The 14,648-nt window shown below is 45.4% G+C and overlaps 1 long non-coding RNA gene and 1 other non-coding gene across 4 annotated transcripts; one reads left to right on the forward strand and one right to left on the reverse strand.

Moving 5' to 3' along the window:
- Positions 1–307: 307 nt before the first annotated feature.
- LOC137435563 (uncharacterized) lies at positions 308–8,546 on the reverse strand. Of its 3 annotated transcripts, none has more exons than XR_013624449.1 (2): positions 8,490–8,546; positions 308–975 (listed from the first exon to the last, which is right to left on the reverse strand). It is a non-coding gene; the product is annotated as an uncharacterized LOC137435563 (long non-coding RNA). The 3 variants fall into 3 exon arrangements; XR_013624448.1 differs by lacking the exon at positions 8,490–8,546 and adding an exon at positions 1,511–1,632; XR_013624447.1 differs by lacking the exon at positions 8,490–8,546 and adding an exon at positions 1,483–1,632.
- LOC137435880 (U1 spliceosomal RNA) lies at positions 1,951–2,114 on the forward strand. The gene has a single exon (XR_010986174.2). It is a non-coding gene; the product is annotated as a U1 spliceosomal RNA (small nuclear RNA).
- Positions 8,547–14,648: the final 6,102 nt, after the last annotated feature.

The following is a 14,648-nucleotide window of genomic DNA, read 5'->3' on the forward strand; positions in this document are numbered from 1 at the left end:
TCGAATTATTCATTACCTTCATTCATTCATTTAATGATCATTACACTCATTCTTACGCTCATTAAAACGTTCATTAAACATTAAACGTTCATTAAAGGATTACGAAAATAAAAACGAAAAACATTACGAAATTACGTTCACACCGTCACATCAAACACTACCGTGAACACAAACATCGTCACAACATCATCACAATGAAAACATCGTCACAAACGTTACGTTACGTAATTCAAACCGTGAACACATCGAATATTGGAGAGCCCATTGCCCAAATTTGAAACATGGTGGAATAATATTTACCGACATGAACAGTGATGTGGCTTTTATTGAAATTCTACAAATACTGTTTAGATTTTGATGATTTGCGTGTGATATGATTTAACGGATGTTTATATAAATCGTTTAAAATAAAAAAAGCCTTCAATTTCTGATATTTTACCTTTTCGTTTGGGCCTCCCAATGGAAGCCCCGCCCATAGGGCAGGTACCGTTGCTGGCAGTATTAATTTGTGATTGAAATGATGAATGATGGAATGAAAACATGGAGTTCCTGCTGTCAAGGCCTGACGTTCGACTGAAGGGGGCACAAGAATGTGGAATATATTGGTTCATCGTTTACCATTCGCCGTTTTTTTAACCAAGTCATTCACGAATCGGATGTCCATGCCCGAAGGGTAAAAAAAATGAAAGTTACATTATTTGCTGGCTGGTATCTGGTATTTTATTCCGCTCCAACAGATGATGTTGATTGCTGAAAAGTGAGAAGGCGTGCCATTTCGGTCCGTTTTGAGCCGAGCCAAACTCCTCGTCCTCAACCACAAACCTTTGAGTTTCCAAATGGCAATCTTCATGAAAATTAGCAACGAAGAGGAAGAATATCGCAGCATGACGTCAGAAATCACACGGAAAGACGGAAAGATTCCTTCAATCCCCGCAGTGAGCGCCGCTCCTCTTTGGTCCCAAAAGGACCACCGACCTTCGATGGAGTAAAAAAAGAAGTGAACATGAGGAACGAATGAGATGAAATAATTAATTATAACAAGAAAAAGGATAACAATGAAAAAAAAAAGCCTAAACGATATCTATATTTTAAATCTTTCGTCCATGTTGATGTTTTTATCATATTTTGCCAACAAAACTACACGTAATCATGTGATATTCATTATTTTCTCAAAGAATGGTCCCGAACGATTCGGGAGGTTAAACACACAACACACACAACAGGCATTTGAAGGCCATTTTCCATGCGAGAGCAGGGGTTGGCCTCGTGAGGAATGGAAACAATATGGCGCACACAGACCACGTGGCCATAATCTTTCGGACACGCCATGCAGGGAATCGATTGCTATATACAGGGACTCCACCCAATCCCAATCGTCTGTACACAAGAAGTCTCCATGCAACTGTGGATGACATAGCGCTTCTCCTGGTGGGAGAGGATATTACAAGTCAAACGATACTATAATCAATAATCATACTATACCAGCAAACTCGAACAGAAAGATCAAAACCTTTTCCTTAATCGACTCGATTTAATGTTCCATCAACTATGAACACAAGGATCCATGTGCGATGGAGGAATTTCGAAGAGATTTTTGTTACAAGATAACGAGGTAAAAGAAGGAAGTTGGAAAATCGAGACTCAATATCCGGCGTCATGACGTCCTCTTAGCGTCATGACGTCAGGAGAGCGTCATGACATTTCGGCTTCCTCGGATTGCATCCAGTCGCTAAATCGTTTATAATCTGCTCCAATCTCAGCAGCAAAGCGAGAAATTATCCAAATAAATAAATCATAATATCGAATCTAATATTACAATTAGGATTTGTTTACAAATATCGTGCAAAATTCACCATTTAAATAGATATTCAGGGAAAAGTGTTGAATACGTCATGGTAAAGTAAGGCGGTGCTCGCACTAAGACAAGGGAGACCGTGGGGTAAACAACTCATACTTACCTGACAGGAGAAATACCATGATCATTAAGGTGGTGTTCTCAGGGCGAGGTCCACCCATTGCACTCCGGGTGGGTTGACCCTTGCGATTTCCCCAAATGTGGGAAACTCGACTGTACAATTTGTGGTAGTGGGGGACTGCGTTCGCGCTATCCCCTGATTGTTAAACTAAAAACAGATGAAACATGTAGTTGTTGTTATCACAAGACAAACACGTACAAGTGGTAATAGTTGTTGAAGGATTGTTGTCGTTCATTCAAAATGACTTTTCAGTGCAAGGGATGTTCAGAACACCTGACTGCAAGTTTCCTTGTGACGTCATTACCTCCACCTGACGGAAGCTGTTTTCACTCCTCTCTGTCTGTTTACTGGATATCTCAAAACGAGGTGGACGGATTGGGACGAAACGAGGTGGACAGGTTGGGTGTGCGACAAAGACGAAAGCATTTAATTTTGGTGAAGATCCGGTTCCTGGAATGTTTTCCGGATGCATGTTTTCGGGTTGTCCATCTGTCCGCCCATGACAGGTTTTCATTACGGCGATAACTTGAGAACGTGTTGAAGGGATCCAAATCAAAGTTGTGCAGGAATGTGTAATGAGATAAAGATGAACCAACTGATTATATTTTTTCGTCATGAGGTCAGAGGTCAGGTTCGGTAAAAATCTTATTGCCACGATAACTTCTGAACCAGTGATGGAATTTGACCAAAGTATGTATTATGATGCCGAGAGCAAACATGAACTGATTTGATTTTGGGGTCAAGGTCAAAGGTCAGACTCTGTAATAGGTTTCTAACTTGATAACGGCTGAAGGAATCAAAGTCAAACATGGCACATGTAAATAACAAACAACAACATGCATTTTAAGGCCATTTTCCCTGCTAGAGCAGGTAAGCCTTGCGGTCCCCATGACAATCTCCTCCATTTTGCCATATTTTCTGCATCTCCCCTTGTCCGCATTTCTTCTTCCACCATCTTTAGCCAAGTCTTCCTCGGTCTTCCCCGTCCTCTACTTCCTTCTACATTCATTTCCATCGCTCTTCTCAACCAGTCACTTTCATCCTTCCTCAACACATGACCAAACCATCTCAACCTGTTCCTCTTCACAGCATCAATCACAGGCTCTATTCCCATCATCTTTCGCAATTCATCATTTGTCTTCCTCTCTCTCAACGATACTCCGCACATCCACCGAACCATTCGCCTTTTCAGCCTTCGTTGCTGCTCTACGTTCATTACCCATGTCTCGCTCCCATAAATCATAACACTTCTCACACATGCAGCATACACTCCCCCTCCTCATCAGCACGCCACTCAGTTCCCGAAACTTCTTCCATGCACATCTCACTCCAGCAACCGTTGCCGAGTCTGATCCACCTTCTCCATTCAGCATGTCTCCGAGGTAGCAAAATGTTTTCACACCTTCCAGCTTCACACCATCTCCAAGATCCAACTCAACATTTCCTCCATCTGCAGTTCACTCTGTGCACACCTTTCACTTGCATGTAGCTGCCACACTGGTTAATGACCCTCTCAAGCCACTACATTTTTGATGAACCCACTCAGCGCACATTGTACATTGAATGGAGTTCACTCCGACACCCTTCCTGCACACAGCACACGGCCACTTCCCAGTTCTCTCTAACTCAAAACCGACCCAAAACGACCCAAAACCAATTATCTTCTTTTTGATTCGTATATAAACATCATTAAAAGTAAATAATGACCTCGGCCAAAGTTCAAACGACATGAATTTAATCTCTACATGAGAGAATTCCACATAGCTATTTGGGCGGTGTATACGCGAACAGATCGCTGTCCCCATCTATCTTGCCAAGGCTGTAACACCTATCGGCTCAAAATCCTTTTAACTGTTGACTTCGTAGTTTTTACAATGAAGGAAACATTAACAATGTTGTTAAAAGTTTATTTTGTGATTAATTTGTGATTAGAGTTATGTTGTTTGGAATGAAAAAAAGATATCGAGTGCAAGTAAATGACGACAAGCCGTGATGGTTTCTTCCTTCTAAACGTGAACTTCGCGGATCGCCATATGCAGATTCGCCACAGACCCACGATCGATGTTTCTATGCGTGAACATACCAGTTTGTTTGCGAACGGGTACGTTTTGCATGGAAGTCCTTCACGAACTTGCTGTCCATGTCTGACGTGCGACTGAGGGTGCTACAGGAATGTGGAATTTATTGGTTTCATGCTTTAGCATTCGCCGTATCTGCATTGCCTAATTGCTTCTGGCCATGCACGGGTATCTCACTAGTGATAAAAATATCAATGGATTACATTATGGGGTCAAGAGGTCGAAGGAAAGAGGTCCAGTTAGGTAAAAATTTTGTAACTGTGATACTTTGTGATCCAGTGATGGGGTTTTGACCAAACTTGGAACAAGTGGAGATTATGATGAAAAGATGAACGAATTAGATTTCGGCATCAAAGGTCAGAGGTCATGTCTGATAAAAATGTGATATTTGAGAACAGCTGAAGAGATTTAAATCAAACTTGGTACAAGTATGTATAATGATGTAATAATGTGTGCAGAGGCATATCGGTTGTCATCACGACGTCAGTGACATTCTAGTTTACATGCTTCTTCACCATAGAGAGATTGAATGAATGAATGATCGTTTTAAGCCGTGTTTCCCTGCTAGAGCGGGGGTTAGCCTTGCGGGCCCCAATATAATCACGGTTCCCTATTTGAGGCAATGTTTTATGGCCGGATGCGCTTCCTGACGCCAACCCATATTCGCGTCTTACAATGTGCAGGGTTACGGTGTACCTATTCTAAATCAGGGTACACACCGGGATCATTCATCCCAGCAAGCTGGTACTCAATTTGCCGACCTCGGAAGGATGACAGGCTGAGTCAACCCCCCTGGTGTTAATTCAGCAATGGACTGGGATTCGAACTCAGGATCCTAGGATCCCAAGCCTGCACCCTAACCGCCAAGCCAACACCAGTCATTGAGAGATTGGGGTGAGTGGCTCGGGGTGGTCGGGGTCTTCCTCGGGGTGGTCGGGGTCTTCCTCGGGGTGGTCGGCGTCTTCCTTGGGGTGGTCGGCGTCTTCCTCGGGGTGGTCGGCGTCTTCCTAGGGGTGGTCGGCGTCTTCCTCGGGGTGGTCGGCGTCTTCCTCGGGGTGGTCGGCGTCTTCCTCGGGGTGGTCGGCGTCTTCCTCGGGGTGGTCGGCGTCTTCCTCGGGGTGGTCGGCGTCTTCCTCGGGGTGGTCGGCGTCTTCCTCGGGGTGGTCGGCGTCTTCCTCGGGGTGGTCGGCGTCTTCCTCGGGGTGGTCGGCGTCTTCCTCGGGGTGGTCGGCGTCTTCCTCGGGGTGGTCGGCGTCTTCCTCGGGGTGGTCGGCGTCTTCCTAGGGGTGGTCGGCGTCTTCCTCGGGGTGGTCGGCGTCTTCCTCGGGGTGGTCGGCGACTTCCTCGGGGTGGTCGGCGACTTCCTCGGGGTGGTCGGCGTCGTCCTCGGGGTGGTCGGCGTCGTCCTCGGGGTGGTCGGCGTCGTCCTCGGGGTGGTCGGTGGTCGGTGGTAATGGTTCCCTTACCATTCTAAGCATACACGTGGATAAAGCATGATAAATGTCTCAGGACTGCGCTTCGCGACTCGGGACTAAGTTCTTATAAGAGCCACGTAGTGGAGATGAGCGGTAATAGCGCCTGGGTCGCAAATTGGATACATTTTCATCACATTGTGTATCCACTTTTTTGAAATACCAACTTCTTTCCTGGAAGTCGTTATGGTGTCCTTGTGTTTTATACTTCTCACCCCACCCCTTCTTCCCACGCCTCCTCCCCCCAAGCCCTCTTCCTCCCACAGATCTCCCGTGGTCCCTGCTCTCAAATTTTGTGTTTGTGTGCTTCCCCTTCTCTCCCCATCTTGTCTACAACTCCCCTTATTGTATAGCTCCCTTTATATACTTTGTGTCGGTTTGACTTTTTGTGTGATAAATGTTAGCTCTTTCACGAGCCTCGATCCTGTATACAATAATAATAATACTAATATCAAGATTCTCTGCTCACCTTCACTCTTTCATTCCTCTTTTTTTCTGCCTCTGGAACAAACTCCCTCACTCTCTTCAATCCGTCTCCTCCCTCCAAGTCTTTAAACCAGCTGTTCACCACCATCTCTTATCTTCCCACATCCAAAACCTTGATATTTTCTACCCCCGTTAAAACCCCAAATCCGCCTCTTCAAATCTCCAACTTCTTTCCTAAAATTCCGAGAAGTGTTAATTTGCTTTATACCATGTAATCCTCCCCCAGCCCTCCTTCCACCGATCTACCAACGTCCTTGTTTTCTACTGTTGTTGGGCCTGTGTGCTTCCCTCTCTCTCCCCCTCTTGTCTCCCGCTCCCTTCATTGTATGATTTTGTGTCTGTGCATGTTTTCATGTTCAATGTGTTTGCTCGAAAACGAGCTTCGATTCTTTTTCAAAAAATAAATGATCAACGCTTTTCGCAGCTCAGGAAGGAGAATGAGTGCAACACACTTTGGGTGGTGTATAATTGTATAAACGAGAACGAGCGCAACACACTTTGGGTGGTGTATAAATTAGAATGAGCGCAACACACTTTGGGTGGTATGTGAACGAGAACGATCGCAACACACTTTGGGTGGTGTATAAACGAGAATGAGCGGGGATTGAGCGCGACACACTTTGGGTGGTGTATAAATTAGAATGAGTGAAACACTTTTGGTGGTGTATAAACGAGAACGAGCGAAGCACACTTTGGGTGGTGTATAAACGAGAAGGAACGAAACATACTTTGGGTGGTGTATAAACGAGACCGAGCGCAACACACTTTGGCTGGTGTATAAACGAGAACGAGCAAAACACACTTTGGTTGGTGTATAAACGAGAACGAGCCAAACACACTTTGGGTGGTGTATAAACGAGGAGGAACGAAACACACTTTGGGTGGTGTATAAACGAGAATGAGCGCAACACACTTTGGGTGGTGTATAAATTAGAATGAGTGAAACACTTTCGGTGGTGTATAAACGAGACCGAGCGCAACACACTTTGGGTGGTGTATAAATTAGAACGAGCAAAACACACTTTGGGTGGTGTATAAACGAGAACGAGCAAAACACACTTTGGGTGGTGTATAAACAAGAACGAGCAAAACACACTTTGGGTGGTGTATAAACGATAACGAGCAAAAGCAAAACACACTTTGGGTGGTGTATAAACGAGAACGAGCAAAACACACTTTGGGTGGTGTATAAACGAGAACGAGCAAAACACACTTTGGGTGGTGTATAAACGAGAACGAGCAAAACACACTTTGGGTGGTGTAAAAACGAGAACGAGCAAAACACACTTTGGGTGGTGTATAAACGAGAACGAGCAAAACACACTTTGGGTGGTGTATAAACGAGAACGAGCAAAACACACTTTGGCTGGTGTATAAACGAGAACGAGCAAAACACACTTTGGGTGGTGTATAAACGAGAACGAGCAAAACACACTTTGGGTGGTGTATAAACGAGAACGAGCATAACACACTTTGGGTGGTGTATAAACGAGAACGAGCAAAACACACTTTGGGTGGTGTATAAACGAGAACGAGCAAAACACACATTGGGTGGTGTATGAACGAAACACACTTTGGGTGGTGTATAAACGAGAACGAGCAAAACACACTTTGGGTGGTGTATAAACGAGAAGGAATGAAACACACTTTGGGTGGTGTATAAACGAGAAGGAACGAAACACACTTTGGGTGGTGTATAAACGAGAACGAGCAAAACACACTTTGGGTGGTGTATAAACGTGAACGAGCAAAACACACTTTGGTTGGTGTATAAACGAGAACGAGCAAAACACACTTTGGGTGGTGTATAAACGAGAACGAGCAAAACACACTTTGGGTGGTGTATAAACGAGAAGGAATGAAACACACTTTGGGTGGTGTATAAACGAGAAGGAACGAAACTCACTTTGGGTGGTGTATAAACGAGAAGGAATGAAACACACTTTGGTTGGTGTATAAACGAGAAGGAATGAAACACACTTTGGGTGGTGTATAAACGAGAACGAGCAAAACACACTTTGGGTGGTGTATAAACGAGAAGGAATGAAACACACTTTGGGTGGTGTATAAACGAGAAGGAACGAAACACACTTTGGGTGGTGTATAAACGAGAACGAGCAAAACACACTTTGGGTGGTGTATAAACGAGAACGAGCAAAACACACTTTGGGTGGGTGGTGTATAAACGAGAACGAGCAAAACACACTTTGGTTGGTGTAGAAATTAGAACGAGCGAAACACACGATCAATGTTGAAGAGCAAATCCATAACTTTAACGAATGAGCAACTTGTTCTATTTTTGTAAAACCCCAAAATTATGTGTTTTTAAATGTTTGAAGGTCTTGCGAGTGGTGGAATCTGACGAGAGTGTAGATAAAGCGCAATCTGAGAGCTTTAGAGGATAATTGACATCGTGGCGGGCGGCGTATGTTTGATCGCGGTCCTGAGGAGACGTGTCACGTGTTCCTTGTTCCGACCTTTGTCCTGTGCCTGTTTCCTCGGCGCCTGTGTAATATAATCCTCGTTCTTGCTTGATGGAAGACTCATGGACAACTTGTTCGGCTTCACATACACGGATTTCACCTACATGATATACTACACTTTGGCCTGTGGCAAAACCTCTGATATCCCAACATCTGCTTCCCTCTGCCGAGCCGTTTCATCCATCTTTCTTTCTCAGAAGTCTTCTGTTTCTCCTGTACCTGTACCTCGCACTGTAAATGACAACCTCGTATAATTATATTTGCAGTTAGTGGTTGTTAAATATAGCCTCATTATATGATGTATTTTCATTTTTGTTGTACTGAAACTGGTAATGTTAAATTTAATCAACTGGTATCTTTATTTATTTCTGACGCATTTCCGGTCATACAGTACGGCGTTCTTTGCGCGGACCGCATCGCGACATCGCAACTTTGTGTACATACGTAAGCAGGAAATAGTGCTGTATATTACCCCTTGATTTGTATCAATATACTTTAGGTTGAACACTTTGTTACCACAATATGTGTTTGTCAAGCCCAGAGTTATGCATTGGATTACTTTGTTATGTACGTGTGTGATTATTTATACCATGTTCGAAAATAGTGCGAACGGCTTTTATTCATTCGCCACACGTCTTTGAATGGCCGAAGGCTTTGTTAATCCAAGCACGGCAACTCGTCTTTTCAGCCCAGCATAAAGAGGCAACAAGGTATTTCTTCATTATAATTCGGTGCATAAATATGTCGGGCATCTATGGAACAAAGTATAATGTGGTTTCAAGGGTTTTAATATCGAGCTTTAGTATTATTTAATTTCGGTTCTCTCCTCGGCCCTCATGTTTCTGGGCCCAAACCACGTGCTTTTAAGTTCATGTATCATGCTATATTTCCTCGGCGTTTCCGGTCTTGCTGGCGAGGGTTCGTTTATTCGCAGCTCTACACGCTCTCCATCGAAATCGAAGTTAAGTAATTGTTCCCATTTGTATTTTCGTTATAACTGTATTTATTTTATGGTGTATGTACGTATATTGTCCCGACGAAGATTTTCGGTGCAAATCTTTCATACCTGTATTGAAAATCGTGTTAATTCGTGTCGTGTCTTGAGGCCTTGTACAGTGTACACTGTCAAAGTGGACATCTCTCTGTACACTGTACAACCTTGAGGCTTTGTTTTTCTCTCAGCGGTCCGTCGTTTGTGATCCAATAACTTTCGTTCTATGTTTTCCCAGTCTTTCCGGCCCAAAGCCTACTTCCTTATGTAAATCTCAACTAAAAAAAAAGAAAAAAAAAAAGACATTACCTTCTCTGTGCTCATTCGTTTATTCATTCTTATTCGTTCGTTCGTTCTTCGACCACGTGTTTCTCCCCCATTTCCCCAGATAGATTGTCAAATTTCAACTCGTTATTTTATCGTCCATGCGATATTGTTTGATTATAGTTAGTTTTGGTTTGAATTTCCTGTAACTCGTAATTAATTAATCGTGTTCTGCTCCTCGTGTGTGGCCTTGTAGTTGTACCCCTGTCGGTGTTTTGTTATCTTAATCGTGTTTTGCTTGGCTCTTAGTTTTTTCCCTTCTACCCCGAACATAATACTCTAACGTTCTAAATCCCCACCCCCCCACCCCCCCAAAAAACAAACAAAAAAACCAAAAACATTTATTTTCCTTTCTCCACGTGTACTGTTGTCTCATCCTGTATTTTCTGTCCAGGTGTGCTGTTCGCCCCGCCCCCATTATCTCCTTGCCATCCACCGTTTGCCCTGTTCACGTGACTCGTGGTGGTCCCTCTCGGCTCTCCCCCCGTTGGTATTTTGTGCATAGAAGATTGTTCACAGTTCTGTTTAAATATTATTTAAATATGTTTAACCTTTTCCCTTCTGTGTTTTATTCAGTGGTATATTACAACATGCTGTTTTTCTTCCTATTTAAAAGGCTTTTCTCAATTTCCTCTCCAACTCATTCCACTTCAAAAAAAAGAAATTCAATATCTTATACGTCTCCCTCACTACATGGTCTAAATTCACATTCATTCCATCCCTCCTCCATCGTTCTGAATCGGATTGCTAACTTGAAAATCACAACAAACCCAATTTGTTATCAATGTTTGTCTTTCATTAATCATCCACTTTCTAAACTCCCCTCTTGCCCCTCCCATCCAAATCCCCCCCTTGCACCTACACTCCTAAACTCCCCCCTTGCCCCTCCACTCCTGAACTCCCCCCTTGCCCTTCCCCTCCTAAACTCCCCCCTTGCCCCTCCACTTCTAAACTTCCCCCTTGCCCCTTCCCTCCAAAACTCCCCCCTTGCGCCTCCCCTCCTAAACTCCCCCCTCACTCCTCCCCTTCAAAACTCCCCCCCAACCCCTCCCATTCAATTCTCCCCCCATACCATTCCTCTCCAATTCTCCCTCTTCCCCCCTCCTCCTCCAAGCTGCCTCCTCCCCACTTCGTCTCCCTTCTATCTCATACCTCCACCCCCCCAAACCTTCTACTTTCCTCTGTCCCCCCTCAAACAACCCCTCACTGTGCCTCATCCCTTCACCATCAAACCTTTCATCCTCCTCATCCTTCCCTTTCTTGGAACTCTTCTGCAATATCTGACACACTATCAACTGCTCTCCCTACCTCCCCCTCTCATCCTTCATCTTACCCTACTCCTCCCCTCCCCTGTCCTGTACCTGATGCTCCCCCTCTCTCTTCATTAACGGTATGGACCTCAAACATCCGGGGCCTTCGCTCAAACCTGACTGATCTCTCCATACAGGTTGCTTCTGACAATCCAGACTTGATCTGCTTAACAGAGACTTTCCTCCCTCAAGATGTCTCTGATTCCTTAATATCTCTTCCTGGTTACTCCCTCCTCCGGTATGATAGACCTGAGCCTCGGCCTGGTGGTGGGGTGGCTATCTTTCTCAAAAACTCTCTTCCTCACTCTCCTTGCCCTGCCCTCTTTCCTCCTCACCCCCAGGAGTACCTCTGGCTACGGCTTCCTCTCCCACCTTTTGTTCATATGTGTTCTGTACCGTCCCCCAAACAGTGATGACTCCATCTACATTTCACTGTCTGACAACATGGACCAACTTCTATCCACTCATCCCAACTCTCTCTTCCTCATATGTGGTGACTTCAACTCTCATCATGCCACCTGGTTGGGTGTGGGTTCCTCTCTCACCAGTCATGGCACCTCAGCAAAGGACTTCTGTGACTCACTGGGATTGACACAATCTGTCAATTTCCCGACCCGGATCTCAGCCAATGGAGTATCTTCTCTTCTAGACTTGGTTATGACAAACTTCCCTGCTAATGTCTGCTGCTCTTCTGCTCCAATCGGTTCTTCTGATCATGTGCTTGTCAAAGTGGACATCTCTCTGGCCATTCTCAGAGAGCCTCCTCAGCGTCGACGAGTCTGGCATTTCACTCAGGCCGACTGGGACGGTCTTCAAGCAGCCATCAATCGTCTGGATTGGTCTCCCATCTCCACTGCCTCTGACATCAATTCTTCCTGGGAATTCTTCCAAAGCAAACTGATCTCTCTCATGCACAGATTTATCCCATCTCGCCTTCAGTTGTCTTACCCTTCCTCCCGTCCATGGTACACTGAATCTTGTGGTGAGGCAGTTGCCCTGAAACAACTTGCCTTTGCCTCTTGGAAGGCTAATCCAACTGAAGGCAATCTCAGTTCCTTCCACCAAGCTCGGAACAAGTGTGTGTCTACCCTCAGGAGTGCCAGGAAGCACTATCTCTCCTCACTCAAGAATGAACTCTCAAACCTGTCTCCTTCCTCCAAATCCTGGTGGCGTCTGGTCAAATCCATTTCTGGTGTTTGTTCCCCCTCCATCCCCTCCCTTACCTCAAATGGCCACACAGTTGACATCGCACGTGACAAAGCCGAATGCCTCAACTCTGTGTTTGCCTCAAAATCCTTAGTCCCAAACCCATCTCTCTCTGTTCCCACCTTTCCCAGTCGAACCCAACTGCTCCTGAACTCTGTGTCCTTCTCTCCTGACAAGGTGGAGGAGTTTTTGTCAAACCTCGACTCTGATTCTGCAACTGGACCAGACGGCATCAGCCCACGGGTCCTAAAATCCTGCTCTGCCGCTCTATCTCACCCTCTCTCTGTTCTTTTCACCCTATCTTTTGCTCAAGGTCATCTGCCAGCATCCTGGAAATCAGCTAACATTACCGCTTTACACAAAAAAGGTGCAAAAACAGATCCTTGCAACTACAGACCAATCAGCCTGCTCCCAATTATCAGCAAAGTCATGGAATCCATCATTGCTTCGGATATGAAATCTTTCCTCTTCTCCAATGGCTTGATCTCTGATCATCAATTTGGTTTCAGACCAGGTCACTCTACTCTGGACATGCTGCTTCTGCTGTCTCAACAATGGATGGAGGTCCTCAATGCCAAACAGGAAATCAGAGCTGTCTCCCTTGACATATCACGTGCCTTCGATACGGTCTGGCACCCAGCTCTGCTCACCAAACTCTCCTCCTATGGTATCCATGGAAATCTCCATGCATGGCTTGCGGACTTCCTCTCTGGTCGTAGTCAACGTGTGGCCCTGAATGGATTTCTCTCATCTCCCCTTCCTGTTCAGGCTGGAGTTCCCCAAGGCAGTGTGCTGGGCCCTGTGCTTTTTCTGGTCTTTATCAATGATCTCTCCGACTCTCTGGAAAATCCTCTCTATCTCTTTGCTGATGACTCCACTCTCTGCCGCTCCATTCCTCTTCCCTCAGATCGGCAGTCTGCAGCCTCATCACTCTCTGAAGACCTGGACAAAATCACAGACTGGTCAAACAAGTGGAACATGTCTTTCAATCCTGACAAATCTCACTCTCTTACTATGTCTCTCCGAAAAGATCGACTGGACAACCCTCCCATCTACTTTCTCAACAATCCTCTCCAAGAAGTTCTGTCGCTCAAGCTTTTGGGTCTCACTATCTGCCATGATCTTTCTTGGGAAAACCACATTTCCAAGCTGGCCTCCAAAGCCAGTCACCGACTGGGCATCCTCCGTCGTGCGAAGTCCTTCCTCGGCACACCTGAGCTCCTCACCACATACAAGGCTTTCATCCGCAGCTCAATGGAATACTGTTCTCCCCTATGGGCTGGTGCTCCTGCCTCACACCTGGCTCGGCTTCACGCTGTTGAATCCAAAGCTTTCAAAATCATTGGAATCTCCCGCGATGAAGCTATCTCTGAGGGCCTTTCACTCACTCACCGCAGGCAGGTAGGTGGTCTTTCTGTCTTCTACCGACTCCTCTCCGGCCTTGCTCCCCCAGCTCTCTCTGTGTTCTGTCCCCCAAATATTCCTACAGGTCGCACAAGATCTGCCAGCAACCCTCTGATGGTTAAACTGCCGAAATCTCGGCTCTCTGCTCACCTTCACTCCTTCATTCCTCTTTTCTCCCGCCTCTGGAACAAACTCCCACACTCCCTTCAATCCCACTCCTCCCTCCAGGTCTTTAAAACAGCTGTTCACCACCATCTCTTATCTTCCCCCATCCAAAACCTTGATCTTTTCTACCCCCACTAATTCACCCCAGATCCACCTTGTTTGAAATTCCAACTTCTTTCCTGGAAGTCCTGGCAGTGTCCATATGTTTATACCTCTCCCACCCCCCCCCCCCCCCCCTTCACATGCCTCCCCCCAAAGCCCTCTCCCTCCCACAGATCACTCGATGTCTCCATGTCTCTCGGTCCCTGCTCTCAAATGTTGTGTTTGTGTCCTTCCCCCTCTCTCCCCATCTTGTCTACCGCTCCCGATGTTATTTGTTTTATGTGTCTGTTTGTCTTTCTGTGTGATTAATGTTCGCTCTTTCACGAGCCTCGATCTTGTATACAAAAAAAAAAAAAATGTCTCTGTCATTTGGAAAGTTGAACTATTGAGGTATATATGAGATAATGTAACATTGTTCTAACTATTTGTATTTTGTTTGCAGCGTAATAGTTTCGACGGTGTCATGAGGAGTTCGAAACTTCCTCATGGTGGGGTGCAAGCGCTGTTTTGTGAGAAGAATCAAGTTCAAGACACCCGTATTGAGATCTTTGCTCGTGATTATGCTGAGGCTTCCACACGCACCCTCCTCGGTCATCACTTCATATGATCGTGGTTGTGAGAATTGCCCAGTTACTACTGCTTTCTGCCATG

Source organism: Myxine glutinosa, chromosome 9 (assembly GCF_964187855.1).
Source record: "Myxine glutinosa chromosome 9, kmMyxGlut1.1, whole genome shotgun sequence".
NCBI lineage: Eukaryota > Metazoa > Chordata > Myxini > Myxiniformes > Myxinidae > Myxine > Myxine glutinosa.